Source organism: Gavia stellata, chromosome 2 (assembly GCF_030936135.1).
Source record: "Gavia stellata isolate bGavSte3 chromosome 2, bGavSte3.hap2, whole genome shotgun sequence".
Classification (NCBI taxonomy): domain Eukaryota; kingdom Metazoa; phylum Chordata; class Aves; order Gaviiformes; family Gaviidae; genus Gavia; species Gavia stellata.
Window position 1 is genome coordinate 83077823 of NC_082595.1, and position 21505 is coordinate 83099327.

General features: G+C 44.1%; 1 protein-coding gene across 1 annotated transcript in view; it reads left to right on the forward strand.

The window, feature by feature from the left end:
• Nucleotides 1–21505, forward strand: part of EYS (eyes shut homolog) — a 939662-nt gene that overhangs the window by 449613 nt on the left and 468544 nt on the right. The window lies entirely within an intron of this gene.

A 21505-nucleotide genomic window follows, 5' to 3' on the forward strand; every position in this document is an offset into this window, starting at 1 on the left:
TTCCTAAAAAGAACACAGCCATCCATGACAGCATTCCAGTCATGTGAGCTATCCCACCATGTCTCAGTAAGTGCAGTGAGTTCATGGCCCTGCGACTGCACACAGATCTCTAATTCTTCCTCTTTATTCCCCATGCTGCGTGCATTGGTGTATAAGCATTTCAGGGAGGGAGTTGTGCATGTAATTTTCACCCTCGAGGGGTGGTAGGCCTTTTGGTTCTCAAAAATACTAGCACGCTGCCACACAAGCGCTGAGCTACTACACCCAGGCGCCTCTCTAGCAAGCCCAGTTACCTCCCTGTCCCCCTTCGAATCTAGTTTAAAGCTCTCTCAATGAGCCCTGCTAACTCTTGTCCTAGAACCCTTTTTCCCCTGTGAGACAGGCTTTTCCTGTCTGCTACCAGCAGGCCTGGTGTCTGGTAAATCAAGCCATGGTCAAAGAATGCAAAGTCCTGCCCGTAGCACCAGGCTCGGAACCAGGCATTGATCTTCTGCCTCTTCCTTTTTACCCCCTGATCATCGCCTGCAACTGGAGGGATAGAGGAGAACACGACTTGTGCTCCTGATCCCTTGACCAGTCGTCCCAAGGTGCCGAAATCTTTCTTCATTGCTCTTGGACTTCTCACTACTTCATCACTGCCTGCCTGAAAGATCAAAAGGGGATAATAATCTGAGGGCCATACTAGGGAGGGAAGCTTCTTCTTTACATCATTAACCTGGGCCCTAGGGAGGCAGCAGACTTCCCTACTTAGCGGGTCCGGTCTACATATCGGGCCTTCCGCTCCCTTCTGAAGCGAGTCACCTATGACAGTGACCTGTCTTTTATTTTTTACTGAGGTGGTTTTGATGCAGGGGGTGGTCCGACTAGACCTTGACGACACCTCCAAGCTAACTATCATCCTCACCGTTGTCCAGCTCCCCTTGCAGAGCACTGTACCTGTTTTGCAACGGCAGCTGGGAAGGTGAGGTAGTCGCTGGGCAGACGCGCCTGCGGTTCCTGTTGCGTCGGGCTGGAACATCTTGCCATTGCCCCCTGTCCTCCCAAGTCACCACATTCAGCCGGGCAGAGAGAGGACAGGGAGTTCTCTGTAGCATGGGCTCTGTCTGCCCGCTGGGTTTCTACCACGGAGGGCAGGGTGCGACTCCAAGCGTCTGTCTCCCTCTCGCATTCCCTGGTGGCCCTCAACCTGCTTACCTCCTCCCTGAGCTCCATCACTAAGCGGAGGAGCTCCTCTACCTGAGCACACCTCCCACAGGCGTGCTCACCACTGCCATCCAACAGCGGCGTTAAGTGCAGGGCACACCCTGCAGCTCGACGCCTGGGTGGCAGCATGCTGCCACGAGAGCTCCGTCGGGGAAGCTGCGTCAGAGCTGGTGCATGCAGAGCTCAGGGATGCCATGGTCTTCTGCTGAGTGGTTACCATGGCTTCCTGGCCGAGCTGGTAGACTTTCAGCGGCCTCCCGCGCAAACTGCCACACACTGGCTGCTGTGCTGTGCCCTGTTTGCCCGGTCTGGTCTTCCACCCAGGGAGCCCACCCTTGCGGTGGCACTCCCAGGTGACGGTGATGCCGATGCCCTGGGTGACACCCACTCGCAGCTTGCTTGCTCAGTGCGCAGCGACCTGGTCACTGCGCTCCCAAAGGGCTCATTTAGAAGTGCCACCGGTGGTGCTGCCTCCTCCCACGCTGCATCAGCAGCCCTGCCTCCGGCTGCTGGTTCTGGCACAGGCTAGCCACTTTTCCTGGCTTCAAAAAACCCCCAAAAGAGCCCCTTGTCAGCCTTTTTCGCCTTCATTCCCTTCCCCAGTGCGGACTTACCTGAATTAGAGCTGGTCTCCTCAGCGACTGACTATTGTCGTGTTTGTGGCTTGTTTAGAACTGCCGCAGGTGGTGCTGGCTCGGCCCACACCGTCTCAGCGGCGTCTGATCACTTATATTAAACAGCATTGGGCCCAGTATTGATCCCTGGGGGATCCCACTTGTGACAGGTTGCCAGTTTGAAAAGGAGCTATTTACCAACACCCTCTGGGTGTGGTCTGTCAGCCAGTTCCCCACCCACTGCACAGACCACTTGTCTAGACTGTAAAGCATCAGTTTCTCTAGGAGGAAGCTGTGGGAAACCATATCAAAAGCCTTGGAGAAATCCAGGTAGACAATGTCCACTGCTCACACCTCATCAACCGAGCAGTTTACTTTGTCATAGAAGACGATCAAGTTCTTTAAGAACGATTTGCCATGGGTGAATCCATGCTGGCTTTTCCCAATCACGTGCTTAATTTGGCTTATGATAGCCCCCAGGAGAATTTGTTCCATAACTTTCCCAGGGACTGAAGTAAGACTAATGGGCCTGTAATTTCCTGTATCCTCCTTTAAGCCCTTCTTGTAGATGCAGGTGATATTAAACTTCTTCCAGTCTTCTGGGATGTCCCATGATCTCCACGACTTCTCAAAGATTATGGAGAGCGGCCTTGCAATGACACCAGCCAGGTCTCTAACACCCTTGGGTGGATAATGTCAGGGCCCATCTATTTGTAGGGGTCAAGCTCCTGTAACCGTCCACATATCAACTCTTCCTTCACTGATGGTGGGTCTGTGTTTGCATCAACCTGGATTTTTGTTCCCAAGGCCTGGGGTCCAACAGTGCTGGTAAAGGCAGAGGTGAAGAGTGTGTTGAGAATCTCTGCCTTTTCAGCGTTGTTGGTGACTAATTCATCTTTCCTGTTTAACAGCAGGCCAATACTTTCCTTCTCTTTCTGTTTGTTGTTTACATCCCTGAAGAACCCTTTCTTGTAGTTTTTGACGTCTCTGGCCAATTTCAATTCAAGCTGAGCTTTTGCTTTTCTAACTGCATCTCTGCACGCCCTCGCAATGCCCTTGTAGTTCTCAATGGGTATTAATCCGCTTTTCCATCTCTGGTATGCTTCTCGTTTGGTTTTGAGCAGGCTCAGAAATTCACAGTTAAGTGAAGGGGGTCTCTTGCTCTGCCTGCTTCCCTTACCTTTAAAGGGGATGAACTGTTTTTGTGCTTCCAGAAGAATGTTCTTGACAAAAATCCCAGCACTTACTACCTCCTTTGTCCTCCATGGAAGCTTCCCACAGAATCCCTCCCAACTGAGCTCCGAGCGAGCTGAAGTTTGCTCTTCTAAAATCTAAAACCTTTGTCTTAGCACTAACCTTCAGCTTGCTCAGGAGGATCACAAACTCCACAATATTGTGATCACTGCAGCCAAGGCTAGCACTAACCAAGATATTACAAAGCAGGTTTTCTTGGTTTGTGAGTAGCAAGTCCAGCAGTGCCTCATTCCTAGTTGGCACATCTAACATTTCTATGAGAAAGCAGTCCCCTACACATTCCAGGAACTTGATGGATGACATGTAAGCTGCTGTATTGTTCTTCCAACAAATGTCTGGGTAGTTGAAGTCTCCCTTAAGAACCAAGTTCTGTTGACCTGAAGCTTGCTTAAGTGACTTAAATGTTGCTTCGTTGGCCTTATCATCTTGGTTTGGAGGTTCGTAGCAGATGCCTACTTTAAGATCCCTTTGGAAATGACCCCTCTGGTCTTGACCCAGAGGCACTCGATAGGGCTTTCACAATCACCATAGTTGAATTCTATACATTCAAGGTTCTCCTTAACATAAGGAGTAAGTCCTCCTCCTCTTCTTCCTTGCCTATCTTTATGAAACAGCCTATAGCCATCCATCACGATCCACCATGTTTCAGTTATACCTATGACATCATCAACTTTCTGACTAGGCGTGGAGCTCCAGTTCCTCCTGTTTGTTCCCAGTTCCTCCTGTTTGTTCCCCAGTTAGCAACTGTTAGCATATAGTTAGCAACTGGGATTATTTTCACTTTTTTTGAAGAAGGGCAAACTTTTCTTTTTTATTCATAATATTAATAAAATGGATAGACTGTTAAAAAGTTGTCACTTGATAGTCAAAAATGGCATCTGAAGTATTGTTTTTCCCTGCTTCAAAGGGAAGTGTGTGTTAGCCACCAGTAAGCAATGACTTCTTTTGTTTACAGACTCACTGTATCAATAAGTTCATGTTATATCCATAAGTATATATATGTACATAATATATAACATATAACTCCATATCCATTTGAGATAATATTTCTTCAAGACGCTGCATGTAATCTGAGAACAATGCTCTTTTAGGTTTAGTATCTAACAGTGACCTGTAACTCACTGAATTACAATAAATAACAGTCATTTTATATTACCATAAAATTATATTTTGTCTGACTTCCCCTCTACTTCTGAACTAGAGTTTAATATCCTGATTTTTTTAACACAGTCATTTTAAAATAAACAAAATCGAACAACATTGTCATAAACTACTGTATCTTCTGATTTATTAGGAAAAAAAAAATCTGGAGAAGAATGGAAAAGCTTCTTCCAGAGCAAGCTGTTTCACTTAAATTAATTTAACCATTAGAATATGCATTCTTTTGAGCTGTGTTTTGCTTTCAGGATATCTATTTTATATGTAGGAGCTCTCTCATGAGGAAAGTTAACAAGAGTGACTTTATCTCTGTGATTGTACCTTTGAGATTAGATACCAAAAACGAGGTTCGGCTTTAGTTAGGTTTTTGCTTTGTTTGTCTTAGGAGTTGACTTTAGATATGAGGGTCAATAAATACAGGTAAGATCCGATGATATCTAGTAGCATAATAACAAGATTGTTCAGACTGCAGCCTACCAAGAAATAACAGGTATATATGCACATATCAGCTATGCACACGTTCAAATCTAGATTCTGCCAGAGTAAGCTCATCACGTCAAGAAGACATGAGAAGTTCAAGCACAGGTCTCCTTACAGTCTTGTCGTGGTTTAAGCCCAGCTGGCAACTAAGCACCACACAGCCGCTCACTCACTCCCCCCAGGTGGGGTGGGGGAGAGAACCAGAAGAGTAAAAGTGAGAAAACTCGTGGGCTGAGATAAAAACAGTTTAATAGGTAGAGCAAAAGAACACTGCGCGGAGAAGCAAAGCGAAAGAAGGAATTAATTCACCACTTCCCGTCGGCAGGCAGGTGTTCAGCTATCTGCAGGGAAGCAGGGCTCTATCACGCGTAGCGGTTGCTCGGGAAGACAAACGCCATTACTCCGAATGTCCCCACCTTCCTTCTTCCTCCCCCGGCTTTATATACTGAGCATGATGTCATATGGTATGGAATATCCCTTTGGTCAGTTGGGGTCAGCTGTCCCGGCTGTGTTCCCTCCCAACTTCCCGTGCACCCCCAGCCCACTCGCTGGTGGGGTGGGGTGAGGAGCAGAAAAGGCCTTGGTGCTGTGTGAGCCCTGCCCAGCAGTAACTAAAACATTCCTGCTTTATCAACATTGTTTCCAGCCCAAATCCAAAACACAGCCCCATACAATCCAAAACACAGCCCCATACTAGCTGCTATGAAGAAAGTTAACCCCATCCCAGCCAAAACCAGCACATTCTCCACCCCTTATTCCATACCATTTACATCATGCTCAGGTCTCACACCATCCAAAACGTTCTCATTCCCTCTCATCGCCCTTCCCATCCTTTGATATAGTACACAGATATCCTTCCCTTAGTCTATGGACCACCCCGGTGAAATATTTGTAAAATGTCCATAAATGTCCATTGAGTTCATGTAGTCCATAACTTTGGGCTCCATGTGTTATGGTGGTCACTCAGGAGAGAAGAGGTGTTGTATTGCATGGAGTTATTGGGCACCACAGCTAGCTCAGGTCGGGTCACTGCTGCACTTGCACTGCTTCTTGTAAGGCTTGTCCTCAATTGGTTCAGGTGGTTCCTGCTATAGTAGTTCCTGTAACATATAACTCAAATCATGGATTAGTTTCACCCAGAATTAAATTACCTTGAGGTACACACTGGACTTCCCCATTCTTCTGCATTACCCACCAAGTGCACCCAGGTCCTTGAGCAAAAACAACCCCGCGAATAGGTTTACCTTTTCCTGAGGAAGGAATAACCCAGACTGTTTTTCCCAGCAAGTTCCTTATATGTACTACGGGAATCTTATCTCCTTCCACAGTGCGCAGGGGTTTTGATTGGGCAGGGCCAGGTCGACTGGCAGAGCCTCTAGTGTTAACTAGCCAAGTGGCTTCTGCTAAATGTGTATCCCAATGCTTAAATGTCCCAGCACCCATTGCTTTCAGTGTAGTTTTTAATATTGCGTTGTATCGTTCAATTTTCCCGGAGGCTGGTGCATGGTAGGGGATGTGATACACCCAGTCAATGCCATGCTCCTTGGCCCAGGTGTTAATGAGGTTGTTTCGGAAATGAGTCCCGTTGTCTGATTCAATTCTTTCAGGGGTGCCGTGTCGCCATAAAATTTGCTTTTCAAGGCCCAAGATAGTGTTCCGGGCAGTGGCATGGGTCACGGGGTATGTTTCCATCCATCCGGTAGTTGCTTCCACCATTGTAAGCACATGCTGCTTCCCGTGGCGGGTTCGTGGTAGTGTGATATAATCAACCTGCCAGGCTTCCCTGTATTGATATTTCAGCCATCGTCCTCTATACCAAAAAGGCTTCATCCGCTTAGCTTGTTTGATTATGGCACATGTTTCACATTCATGGATAACCTGTGCAATGGCATCAATAGTCAAGTCCACCCCTCGATCACGAGCCCATTTGTATGTTGCATCCCTTCCTAAATGTCCTGATGTGTCATGGGCCCATCGAGCTATAAATAGCTCACCCTTATGTTCCCAATCCAGATCCACCTGAGTCACTTCAATTCTAGCAGCTTGGTCCACCCGCTCATTGTTTCGATGTTCTTCAGTGGCACGACTCTTGGGTATGTGAGCATCTACATGACGTACTTTTACAACCAGGTTCTCTACCCGAGCAGCAATATCTTGCCATAATTCAGCAGCCCAGATGGGCTTACCTCTGCGCTGCCAGTTGCTCTGCTTCCATTGCTGTAGCCACCCCCACAGGGCATTTGCCACCATCCATGAGTCTGTATAGAGATAAAGTACTGGCCATTTCCCTCGTTCAGCAATATCTAAAGCCAGCTGAATGGCTTTCACCTCTGCAAACTGACTTGATTCACCTTGTCCTTCAGCAGTTTCTGCAACTTGTCGCGTAGGACTCCACACAGCAGCTTTCCACCTTCGATGTTTTCCCACAATACGACAGGATCCATCTGTAAACAGGGCATATTGCTTCTCAGTCTCTGATAATTCATTATACAGAGGGGCCTCTTCAGCACGAGTCACCTCCTCTGGTGACAGTCCGAAGTTTCGGCCCTCTGGCCAGTCCATGATCACTTCCAGGATTCCCGGGCGGTCGGGGTTTCCCATCCGAGCTCATTGCGTTATCAGTGCAACCCACTTACTCCATGTAGCATCAGTTGCGTGATGCGTAGAGGGGATCTTCCCTTTGAACATCCAGCCCAGCACAGGCAATCGAGGGGCCAAAAGGAGCTGTGCTTCAGTACCAACGACTTCCGAAGCAGCTCGAATTCCTTCATATGCTGCTAATATTTCTTTTTCAGCTGGAGTGTAACGGGCTTCAGATCCCCTATATCCCCGGCTCCAAAACCCTAGAGGCCGACCTCGAGTCTCCCCAGGTGCTTTCTGCCAGAGGCTCCAGGTGGGGCCGTTATCCCCGGCTGAGGTGTAAAGTACATTTTTCACATCTTGTCCTGTCCGGACTGGCCCAAGCGCTACTGCACGAACTATCTCCCGTTTAATTTGTTCAAAGGCTTGCTGCTGTTCAGGGCCCCATTCAAAGTCGTTCTTCTTCCGGGTCACTCGATAGAGAGGGCTTACGATCAGACTATAACTTGGAATATGCATTCTCCAGAAACCCACAACACCTAAGAAAGCTTGTGTTTCCTTTTTGTTAGTTGGTGGAGACATGGCTGTTATTTTATTGATCACATCCATTGGGATATGACGACGCCCATCCTGCCATTTTATTCCTAAAAACTGAATTTCCTGTGCAGGCCCTTTGACCTTACTTTGTTTTATAGCAAAACCAGCTTTCAGGAGAATCTGGATTATTCTTCTCCCCTTCTCAAACACTTCCTCCGCTGTGTTGCCCCACACAATGATGTCATCAATATACTGCAGGTGTTCAGGAGCTTCGCCTTGTTCCAGTGCACTCTGTATCAGCCCATGACAAATGGTAGGACTATGTTTCCACCCCTGGGGCAGTCGATTCCAGGTGTACTGGATACCCCTCCATGTGAAAGCAAACTGTGGCCTGCACTCTGCTGCCAGAGGGATCGAGAAAAACGCATTGGCGATATCTATTGTTGCATACCATTTGGCAGCCTTTGACTCCAGTTCATACTGAAGTTCTAGCATGTCTGGTACGGCAGCACTCAGCGGCGGTGTGACTTCGTTCAGGCCTCGATAGTCCACTGTTAACCGCCACTCTCCGTTAGATTTTTGCACGGGCCATATGGGACTATTAAAGGTTGAATGAGTCTTACTGATCACTCCTTGACTTTCCAGTTGACGGATCAAGTTGTGGATGGGAACCAGGGAGTCTCGATTGGTGCGATATTGTCGCCGATGCACTGTCATGGTAGCAATTGGCACCTGCTGTTCTTTAACTTGCAGCAACCCCACCACAGAAGGATCCTCTGAGAGACCAGGCAAGCTAGACAGCTGTTTAATTTCCTCTGTATTCAAAGCAGCTATACCAAAAGCCCATCGATACCCTTTTGGGTCTCTGAAGTACCCTCTCCTGAGATAGTCTATGCCAAGGATGCATGGAGCCTCTGGACCAGTCACAATAGGGTGCTTTTGCCACTCATTCCCAGTTAGGCTTACTTCAGCCTCCAACACAGACAGTTCTTGGGATCCCCCTGTCACTCCAGAAATACAGATGGATTCCGCCCCCTTGTAATCTGATGGAATTAGAGTACACTGTGCACCGGTGTCCACTAGAGCTTTATACTCCTGTGGGGCTGATGTGCCAGGCCATCGAATCCACACAGTCCAGTAAACTCGGTTGTCCCTTTCCTCCGCCTGGCCGAAGGCAGGGCCCCTCTACTCCTGGTCTGAGTCTTCATTACTTGGTTTTTGTACGTGCATAACAGAAGTCCCTTCATCAGGATCAAAAATACCATCAGCCCTTCTACTTTGTCCAACAGACACTGGAGCAGTCATTTTTCTGGACGGATGCTTTTTAGCTGTTGTTTTTCCTTGCAATTCCTGCACCCGAGCTTCTAGTCTCCAGGTAGGTTGACCATCCCACTTCCTCATGTCCTCCCCCTGGTCACGCAGGAAGAACCACAGGGTTGCACGTGGTGTGCGCCACCGGTACCCTTTCGCCTGAACAGGGAAAAGTTGACTCTTAATAGCCGAGGCTCTGGTTGGAGTGGATGAGGAAAACCTACCCTTCTCAGCTTGCTCAAACATGTTTTGAGTCAGTCTGTGTCTGTCCACAGCCGAGACACAAGCACACATGGAGGGAGCAAGGTTATCTTCGTATTCTCGGAGTTGCCTGGCCAGTTCATCTATAGTTGGTGCCTCAATGTCTGTCCAGTTCATTATCGCCAGGGTGTGGGTGTAAGACGTTGCTGCATTCCGTACAAACTTGCGCCACATGGACCGTGTGCATTGGATTTCATCCGGGTCTTTGCATGCGTGGTCATTATAGATTACCTCCAACACAGCTAATTCCCTTAGATACTGGATGCCCCCCTCGATGTTGGTCCATTTTCTTCGAGAGTTTGCAAGTTCTTCCTTGAAGGGATACCTGTCCTTCACACTTGATAGGAGTCGCTGCCAAAGACTGAGGACTCCTGCCTTTTTTCCAATACCTTTGTCAATGGCCTTGTCCTTAGCAAGCGATCCCAGCTGCCGGGCTTCTTTACCCTCCAATTCCTGACTACTGGCCCCAATATCCCAGCAACGAAGTAACCAGCTGAGAATTAGCTCACCTGGTTGACGGCTGAAATCTTTTCGCATGTCTCGTAGCTCACTTAGGGATAGGGAGCGGGTGGTTTCCGTTTCATTGATTATCTCAGTATCTTCGTCCTGTTCCTGTGGCTGCTCTGCTGCAGAAGAGGCTGCCTCTTCTGATTCTTTTTCCCTCTTAGGAGAAGCTTCTTCATCCCTTACTAAACGAGCTGATTTCCGCTTCCACTGTTTCTTTTTAGTTATAGGGGCGACGGATACAGTGCCTGATTTATTTCCCCTCTCTTCTCCCTGAGGGTGCTGCATAGTATCAAGCAGTGTTTGGTAGATGCTGGCGAGGGCCCAGCACAGCGCGGTAAGTTGTGCCTCTCTGGAGTAGCCATGGCATTTTTTTTTCAAACATTCTACCACTTCATCAGGATCCTGTAATTGTTCAAGGGTGAAAGTCCAGATCATTGGAGGTGAGAAGTTCTCTAGATACCTGCCCATATTCTCCCACATGCCGTGCCACCCATGACCGTACTCTCGTGGAACCTGGGTCATATTCCTAAATTGCTTGTTGACCTTAGAGAAAACTGAAGCAATATGTCTAAGGAATATCAATAGAAGTATTTTAACTGCCCAAGGATGTTCAAGGTACTGAGAGGTCATTGTCATGAGGGAGACAACATCACAGAAGAAGGAAGCAAGGGTGCTGTTCTGTATTTCCTCCAAAAAAAAACTCTCAGAAGAAGGAGTATAATTGTTAAGTATCTCCACGAGATGGTACCCAAAATACAGTAATGGCTTCAGCCCAGAGACCAAACACCAGATTATCCAGCTCAAGGTCAGCGTTTTGAAAACAAATCTTCCAGGCAAAATGTCACTAATTACTGCAGAGCAGAGCATACTGAAAAAGCGCAGGCCAATCTTTAACAGATATAGCAAAAAGAAGATCATGGTGCAAATTAAACAGACTAATGTTGACCTATAACTTTTAAAGGATAGAAGTTCTGTTGAATCTGTTATTATCTCAAACCCTTCGAGCCCCACGTTGGGCGCCAAAAAGGACTGTCGTGGTTTAAGCCCAGCTGGCAACTAAGCACCACACAGCCGCTCACTCACTCCCCCCAGGTGGGGTGGGGGAGAGAACCAGAAGAGTAAAAGTGAGAAAACTCGTGGGCTGAGATAAAAACAGTTTAATAGGTAGAGCAAAAGAACACTGCGCGGAGAAGCAAAGCGAAAGAAGGAATTAATTCACCACTTCCCGTCGGCAGGCAGGTGTTCAGCTATCTGCAGGGAAGCAGGGCTCTATCACGCGTAGCGGTTGCTCGGGAAGACAAACGCCATTACTCCGAATGTCCCCACCTTTCTTCTTCCTCCCCCGGCTTTATATACTGAGCATGATGTCATATGGTATGGAATATCCCTTTGGTCAGTTGGGGTCAGCTGTCCCGGCTGTGTTCCCTCCCAACTTCCCGTGCACCCCCAGCCCACTCGCTGGTGGGGTGGGGTGAGGAGCAGAAAAGGCCTTGGTGCTGTGTGAGCCCTGCCCAGCAGTAACTAAAACATTCCTGCTTTATCAACATTGTTTCCAGCCCAAATCCAAAACACAGCCCCATACAATCCAAAACACAGCCCCATACTAGCTGCTATGAAGAAAGTTAACCCCATCCCAGCCAAAACCAGCACAAGTCTATACGGATTGGTTTTTATGATTGAAACATTTGAGTTCTGTATGGTTATTGACAGCAATTAGTAAGTAGTAGCAAATAAAGACTGACTTTGGCTGCAAGTGCAGAGGATTTTATTCTGGGGTTCTAGTAAAGACCTGTAAATAAGCCTGTGTTTGAAACTGGGAAACTTCAGTTGATTATGGACTAGTTAAACTACGGATCAAAGCTCTTTCTTACCTCCTGACATGAATACTACAATCAAAGAGAGTGGCTAGACAGAAAGACCACAGAAGAGAAGAAAAAGTTTGGAGAAAGAAATGCACATGGATTAAAATATTGGCACAGAAGTGTTTACATTTGAATGAGATGTGACAGAAGATGATGTAGTGATGATTAAGCTTGTGTGGGTACGATTGATAAAGATATGAATTAGAATCTCAAAAAATTAACAAACGGATGCATTTGCTGCTGGAGAGTACACCTGCTTCAGGCCGTAGTCTTACCTCTACCCCTTTGACAGCACAGAACATTTACTGCAGCTACAAAGTTCATAAATTCCACTTTTACCGAAATGGGAGAACTCATTCCAGCAGGAACAAGCATGACTGGCCCCAGTATGTCTCTTTCCTTCTAGCAGGAAAAAAAAATGCCTGAAAGCAGCTTGACAGTGTAGCTGCAGGTATTGGGTAGACTAAAACACATTTACTATCTACTGGGCATTCTCTCAGAAAATGACAGCATTTAATGGGTTCGGTAAAAGTCACAGAGGCTGAGTCTTTTCCTCTGCAGTCCAGCTTGTCTCCAAAAGCTTCATTAGACTGGTAATAAAAGGTCTACAGTCTTGTGAAATAAGGGGGGGAAATAATCATAGAATCATAGCAATTTTGGCTTGAAGGTACCTCTACAGGTCATCTATTCCAGCCGTTGGCTTAAAGTAGGACTGTTGTCAGTGCTGGATCAGGTCATGGCTTTGTCTAGCCAAATCTTGAAAGCCTCAAAAAAAAGGAACTCTACAGTCTTTCTGAAATTTTTTTCCAAATGTCCAGCTTGACCTTTCTTGCTCGCAATCTGTGACTTTTGGCCCTTACTGTATTTTCTGTTATTACTCAACTAGAATTAATCTCCATCATCTTTGCAACACGCCAAGTAGTTGCATGTTATTTGAGCACTCATTGGCCTTCTCTACACAAGATTAAACAAGACAGTTCCCTTAGCTTCTCCATGTAGATCACGTCACCTGTATGCCTGATTATTTTGAACCAGACTCTCTTCTGTTGCTTAACCGAAGGGGGGGCGGGGGGCGGGAGAAGTGAAACTATACGTAGTATTCCAGATGCATTCACACCATTGCCAAGAATGTCTCAAATGCAGCGTGGCATCCATTGTAACACTCAGGTTATACTTTTCAGCAGGACTGCTTACTCATCAGCTCCCAGCCCATACTATAGCACGGGCTCACTCTGCCTCAACCATAGAGCTTTGCAGTCCTCCTTACCAAGTTTCATGAGGCTTCTGTAGGCCCAGCCCTCAAGCGTATCAACTTCAGATTAAAATTGTGCTATTCAGAGTGTTACCTTTCCCCCCCAACCCAGCTTTATTCTGTACACAGATTCGTGGAGTATACACTTGGTGTTGTAACCAAGACTGCTGAGAAGGATGTTGAACAGTACCGATACCTGAGGTGTTCCACTCACTACCAGCCATCAGCTAGATGTCAAGCCACTGGTTACTGTCCTGTGAGCCTGGCAGTCCAGCTGATTTTTAGTTTACCTAATACTTTGGTCATCTAGCTCAGATTTCCTCATCTTCCAAATGAGAATGCAGTGGGAGATAGTGTCAAAAGCCTTGATGAAGTCAAAATGTATTAAATCCCCTCACTGTCCCCTCATTGGTATAGCAACACTTTTCATTACAGAATACGAACAGGTTGGTCAAGCAGTATTTGCTCTTGGTAAATACATGTTAAATGCTCCTGATTAACTTCATATCCTTTATATGTTTGGAGATGGATTCCAAGAGGCCACGCCCATGACCTTTCCAGGGACTGAGATTAACCTGATTGACCTGTAGTGCCCCAGTCTTCTTTCCCACTTTTTCTTAAAGGTAAACATGATATTAATCTTTTTGTAGTTATTAAATAGCCCAAGGTCACCGACACCATTAATGTCTATGTTGTTAAAAGTAGTACAACAGCCATTATCTTTTCCTGACAAATTAGCATTTTTTTAATTTACTATGGGTGTCTGACCACTGATACGAGCACAAGAGAGAAGTATCTATTTTTTTTTCATTTATGCTAACACAGCTGGGAAACTTCAGGTACACACTTTTTAAAAATTTACAACTTGTAACACATGGCAGCAATATCCCTTATATGCCAGCATATAAATCATTCTTTTATAACAGCTGCACAGTTCATCTACCCATTTCCTCTTGGTGTGATGGAGAGAAAGACCTCCCTGTCAGGTTCAAATTAACAATTTATTTGAACTTCACTCACAAGTCCAATACGCCACTATTGCAGGTTCTTTTATGGATACAATGGAGGAATGCACTATTGCAATTAAATACACAATTCACAAGCGCGCTAGATATTAATACCTTGCAAAAAAAAGAGTGCACTAATCACGATCTTAAAGCATGCCAAATACCATATGTATGTTTTCTTAATCACTTACCCTCTCTCTCAGGTAAGGCCTCTTAATCCCTGGGAAGTTACCTTGTACAGCGTCCTGGACAAGGGGGAAAGAATCTCCTACAGGCCAGCTGTATCCTTAGAAAAAACGACTCTCCCCATTTTTCTGCCCAAACCTTACGGTTTTTATTCCCTGATTTGATGGTGGGGGGCAGGCTTATGCACAAATGTTTATCTCTGGTGCCTTGATGGCTCCTTAGTCTGTATGGTAATTTAGTGGTGTCTAGCACACAAAGTTACTGAATAGTGGTGGAATGGTACTCAGGGCATTTTGTTTGTTAAGGGATCATTCACACAGCTCCATTCGGGTTTCGGGTTTCGGCAGTGTTCAGGCAACCCCGGGCTGAGCCGTTTCCACAGCTCCCCTCAAGTCATCTCTGCATAGAAGAGGATTTGTCAAGGTGAGACAAAGCTGTGTCGAATCACAACTCCCTGCATCTCGCCTTTGTGCTCCGAAACAGGTTTAGCTGGGTGATCCCATACAGTTGGTTAACAAACAGCAACTGAAGGCATTCCAGATGATGATGGTGGTGTGCTTCTTAATGGAAAGGGGTATTTCGTCAAGTTGATATTTGCACTCATGCATGGGGAACACTCCCTACAAGTTCCCATAAAAGAACCCATTGTGTTATTCTGAAGTTTTGCAGCCACTGATTATTCTGCCAGTTTTTGGTTTGTTTTTTTTTCCTCTGTCTGATGCTTGTTTCATACAATTTGAAACAGATGTGGTCGGAATGAGTTTGCTCCAAGGCAGGTCTTCCAGAAGCAGTTATTTGGTCTTTCTGTCTCCTCCTTGTCCACCTTCCAAGTCTTCTCCAGGCTACCTCCAACAGCTAGTATGCATAACATTACAGACCTTGTAGAACCTAGAAGGGTTTAACTCCCCACAGGATAAGACCCAGCTGGATCATCACTAAGTATCTGTGTAGGTGTTTTATCTGGATGGAGTGGTACAATAAATAACATGAACTTTCTCTAATGGTTCAGGCACAAACATAGCCACACATACTGTGAACTGCTGATCAGTAGAGGAGATCAGATAATAGCATCATACCACCTTAGTTGATTATCCCCACTGTAATTGTTATACAATCAAATTGAGATGAACGGAATAGTCTGTGTAATGTTTTAGTGGCCCCCAATTTATATTCCCCTCACTGAATTTGTTGTTTTATTAGAGCTGTGTGAATAGAGTACAATATATCAAGCCTAAGTAGCTAAATTACCATTTGCTGCTGCTAAGTCTTCTCTTCTTCTTCTTTGGTTGATGTACAGTACAGAAACAAAAGACCTAAAAGTAAAAATCAATGCTTCCTAATTTTGAGGGCCTTTGGGGTAGTAAGTTGAGTATGTGACGGACTGACATAGAACAATAGCCACCTTTGGGGATAGGATCTAAATACCTTTCCAGGTTGTGTTCTCAGTAATGGATGTTGTGTTGAAGATGACAATACCCAGTTAAACCTGTTGTTCTGAGTATTATGCTGATGGTTCATTTGTTTTTGTTTTGTATCTGTGGATACATTTTGAGAAGCAATGACAGAATTTGCAGTGATTATACTATTTTTCACTTTGTTTTGAGGGAAAACCTGAGTGTTTCTACCTGCAAAAAAAAAAAAAAAAAAAGCAGTGTTAATGACACAGGGAGACTTCTTGGTTGCCTCATTGGGGCAGGTGTGTAAAATTAGAAACTGAAGTAAAAGAAAGACCAGACCACTAATAAGTGTGTTAAGGGATGCTACCAGTATGAGTCCTTTCAGAGGCCTGAAGCAGCATGTGTGGTGCACATTGCTGAGATTATTTGGAAATCGAGAGCAAAGCTGAGTGGATGACCTGCTTTCAGATGAAAATGAATGCTGCTCCTGGTAGCTCAGCATGATGTTTTCTTTACACTCAGAGCCAGCTGCTTCAAAACAATAAAGAAAATCCTCTCCAAGCTGCATCTATCCTTCAAATAGGAGAGCAACAATAGCGGGGAGTTAGTGGAAGAATCCTGCATTCTCTTTTGGTATATCATTTCAGACATTTACTTTCCTCATGATTCATACAGTAAAATCCTATTCCATGATGAAAACTGGCATCAGCAATATTTTTTATATATATATATCTTTATACATACTTATATGCATATATATACACGGTTTTGTTGTGAAATAAGAGTTTATCTGGAGAAATTAAAAAATTCCAAATTTCCAGTAGTAAATACTGCATACACTGAGTTAAAGATACATGTTTTAATTTGTTATATTAATCCTTACCACTGCAAATAAAAAATCATCATGACTTTACCTGGAAAAAATAAATGTAGTTTCTGAAGCAAACAGTGACTAATGACTTCTGTACATTGCTATGAATATGTGGGCACGAAACTTGAGACACAATAGGGCTTGGTGTTCAGAAAACACACCTAGTCTTTTCAATTCAGGGTTCCTGAATATTGCTTTTGAAAATGTAGGCACTGAAAAATGTTACAATAAAAAATAACTGCGTAAACTGGAGGCAGTGCAGATGTCAGTGGTTCTTGAATGTCACTGTTTGTATGTAAAATAACTTTCAAATAGCATGACAACATATGTGGTATGAGAGAGGATGTTAAATGTTAAATATTTAACATTTACCATTTAGGCATATAATATGCATTCAATATTTAGTTTTTAAACAATACCCAGCTAATTTTAAAGTTTGTAAATTTCTGTTGTAATTTTGATCCATCTTTGCTTCCAGTTCAGATTTTGTGTTTTCCCTCAAGCAAAGTGGATCTGTGTGATTCTTTCAGATGTTCACATTAGTTTGACTTTGTACCTTCCAAGCAATATACTGAATAATGAAGGGGGGAAAAAAAGCACCAATGAAGAAGACAGAGCCTCTTCAATATATTTTTTGAAGGTTTACAAGCACTGAGCAATCATATTATTGTAGAAGGTATCAAAGAGTGAAATTTCAGCCAAGATAAGCATTCCAGAATACTGGGTACTTCCCAGAAAGCATTTAGCATCTCCGTGATTAGATCCATTCTGCACTCATTACCTTCCCAGTTTTCTCATGTATTACCGTACCATTTACTACTTATACATTTCATTAACTTAGATTCTTTACTCACTGCATTTTCTAGAGGCAGCTCTTAGAAGTTATTAAGCATAGGCCACACTCTGTACCTTACACTTGTTGAGACGCACCATAATCTGAAAGTGAAAACACAGTAATCAATAAGACGGTGGGAGGTACAATACAGTGCTCTGTTTAAAATGTAGCAGGATCACTCTTTCGAGACTTACATGATAAATAGAGACAAATCAAAGCTTGCAACTAATCCAAACCTGTAAAAATAGTAAGAAAATGCTACAGGAAATACATCTCGCAGCCATGGTGTGAGTTTGGAAGCTAGCACAGATAAAGGGAAGTATATCGGCATGGTGCTAGAATGCCATCATAAATTAAATACAATTTAGTCCTTTTTTGTTTCCCCCACATACAGGGAAGCATCCTGAATCCTGTGGTGAATCAGTCCTTTCCTAGGCGTGGACTGCATCCTTTCACCTCCTTGGCTCAGGAGTGCTAGCTAATACATTGTCAAAGCTTCCACCCCCTTCCTGCCTAGCCCTTTCTCACTCGTCATCAAGGGGGTTAGAATAGCAGTTGGGAGGTAAATATTGCTCCCTCTCCCAGAGTCTGAGTGTACAGATGCACAGGGAAGAGGGAAAGGGAGCTCCCTATTGGGTTTGCGTTTCAAGGTTTTGGTACGGGGCGTCTACAGGGGTGGCTTCTTTGAGAAGCTGCTAAAAACTTCCCCCATGTCCGATAAAGCCAATGCCAGCCGGCTCCAAGATGGACCTGCCACTCGCCAAGGCTGAGCTAATCAGCGACGGTGGTAGCACCTCTGTGATAACATATTTAAGAAGGGGGAAAAAAAATCTGCACAACAGGAATTGCAGCTGGAGAGAGGAGTGAGAATATGTGAGAGAAAACAACTCTGCAGACCCCAAGGTCAGTGAAGAAGGAGGGGAAGGAGGTGATCCAGGCGCCGGAGCAGAGATTCCCCTGCAGTTTTTAAGATCTGGTTTTATTTTTCATTATCCTACTCTGATTTGATTGGTAATAAACTAATTTCCCCAAGTCAAGTCTGTTTTGCCCATGATGGAATTGGTGAGGGATCTCCCTCTCCTTATCTCAACCCATGAGCCTTTCATTGTATTTTCTCTCCCCTGTCCAACTGAGGAAGGGGAGTGATAAGAGTGGCTGTGCTGGGCACCAGGCATCCAGCCAGGGTCGACCCACCACAAGCTCCATCCAACTTCATAGCCCTCTCTGCAAAAAAACGCAGAACTGGAACTGTTGAGATAAACACAACATTCTGGTCGGACTTTTCAACATTTACTTTTCTTAATATCTCTGAATGATAAAACACATTCTATTTCATTCTTGCGTTATCCCTCTGTTTTTCAGAAATGAATGTTAAGTGCAGTGTAACGTTTACTTTGATTTTGAAATTTTAATAAAATGTTACAAGAAGCAAACATAAACACCATAAAGAAACTTTCTCGGTTTAGCTCCCTTTGCAGTACAGCATAGAAAGTTCACTGATGTTTCAATCACCTCTTTAAATCTTTATTTTAGCCACATAGGAGCTGATGTTGTGCTCTTTAGAACAACAGCCCGCTGTACATACTCCATACAGATAATGTAGAAGAGCAGACTCTGTCTGTGTATGTATTCATATGTATATGTGGTAAAGTCATCATGGAAATCAACATCTCTATTTAAACTGACAATTTTTGTTACTAGAGATTATTCAGGCCTTCTGTTGTGGTTTCATCCCAGACAGCAACTAAGCCCCACCCACTGTTCACTAACTCCCCCCCCGCAGCAGGTTGGGTGGAATAGAATTGGAAGGGTAAAAATGAGAAAACTCGTGGGTTGCGATAAGAACTGTTTAATAAGTTAGTCATAATAATGATGATGATGATGATGATGATGATGATGAAAAGTAACAGAGATAAATAAAACCCAAGAAAGAAAAGTGATGCAAATGAAAACAATTGCTCACCACCCTCCAACCGATGCCCAGCCTGTTCCCAAGCAGCAGACCCCCGGCCAACCTTCCCCCAGTTTTATATGCTGAGCATGATGTCATATGGTATGGAATATCCCTTTGGTCAGTTGGGGTCAGCTGTCCCGGCTGTGTCCCCTCCCAACTTCTTGTGCACCCCCAGCCTACTCGCTGGTGGGGCGGTGGGAGAAGCAGAAAAGGCCTTGACTCTGTGTAAGCACTGCTCAGCAATAATGAAAACATCCCTTTATTATCAACACTGTTTTCAGCACAAATCCAAAACTCAGCCCCATACTAGCTACTATGAAGAAATTTAACTATACCCCAGCCAAAACCAGCACACCTTCTTTCTTTCTGGTCTAGCACACTTATATTGTATTGTATGGTATTATATTATATCATATATATCTAATATATATAAAAATTATATATATATGAACTATATTATACTATAATAAGCACACTTATTTTGAAGCCTTTGAAACTGAGCAAGAACAAAACTGCTGTCTTGTTTTGTGTTATGAAATACCACTGTATTATGGCTGAATTTCAAGACTAGTGAGACTGAAGCAAGTTTGCTAGGACAGTCATACCAATAAAGCCCTCTACTGGAGAGATGCCTACTTGCAAAAGGAACTCTTTCTTCACCGTAATTAAACTGCCTTCTTGAATGACACAAGCCATAGCAGTGCCAGGAAACTTCTTGTATATATCACATCTACCCAAGAGTTTTTTGCCCCCCTAGTTGTGTTGGATGGAAATGTGATTTTTTTTTTTCCCCATGCTCATTGCATCTATGCTAGCAAAACATTTAAAGTTCAGCCTCGGCCATTTTGTCTTTCTCCACAGGAAAAAAGTTGGCAGTCTGACAAAATGATAACTGTACATGAACATTTTTAAGAGCTAAGCTTACACCGCTGCCAAAGCAACACCTGCAGCAGCAGCATACAGTGCATTGGGAGTGCTTGAGAGTTGCCAGAGCAGTTTTCCTAGCTGGGGGGAGGAGATGCCCGTCTCTAATCATCTGCAGTCTGCAGACCTGGCACAGGTCATGCAAGAGTTTCTTCAGAATTGAGAAAGGTGTGATTACAAGAGAGGGAAGTCTGTAACAGTCAGTTGGGTATAGTCTGAACAGTGCACCTCTGTGTCAAAATAAACTTTCTCTAAGTGCCACTTACTGTGCCTAATACGTAACTAAACATGCAAAAATATATGCAGATAATACAGAAAACTGGAGATTCAAGTCATGCACTTGCATGCGGTGTATATCTGTGTGTATCTCTTTTTCCCTGCTGAACTGAATTCTCAGAAAACTTACACAAAATATGCCAAATGACGGTTGTATAGGTTACAAAGTCAAGTGGTTAAAGTATAGAAAATGCTTAATCTGTTATTATGCAAATCATGTATATTCACAAGAATACAGTCTTTGTGAAGCCACATTATATTTTTAATAGTGCTTCATCTGCACTGAGTAAATACTTGAGATACACGTAAGGACAGACAAGACTACTTAACAAACTACATCTGGCTGTTCTAGCAATTGAATTTGTATACAAACAGAATAGCTTTTCTTTTCCTGGTTCACTGCATACTAAATTGTCATTGAATCTTTATCTTGCAAATTTTGTTTTCTGGATAAGAAATGAAGGGGATTTTGTTGGGTTTTTTTTAAGAAATAGTCTCACTTTCTTTAAGAAGATATGGCTTCTCCATTGACATGTTTCACCTACCATTTTCACATGTATTACAGATTATTTTATACAACCATAGCATTATCCATGGGAAGAAATTCATAGGCATGGTAGACATCTGAATGACACTCTGAAGTACAAATTCTATCATTGCATTAGACATGTGGCTGGCAGGATTTCAACAGATGGAATTAAATGATTAGCATAAGGAAATAGCTGATTTTAACTACACAAGGTGGTGCAAAGCACAAGTCCTGCTGTGTGATTAGTCCTTTATGTTTATTCATTCACATTTAAGTAGTTCCCTTCTGTGTAAAGTAGCCAGCAGTGCAGTAAGAATGTTCCCACTAGAATACATGCTTACTGCCACTACATCATCTTCTGTGGCAAGGATTGTTACTGGCAATAGTATGAAACATTTTTTTCAAGAAAATTGAAACAATAAAAGAAATATCCAAATATGGAAATATTGCTAAAATTGTAACACTGTTAATTTCCACATTTCCTTTAAAGTATATGGTCAATTTTAT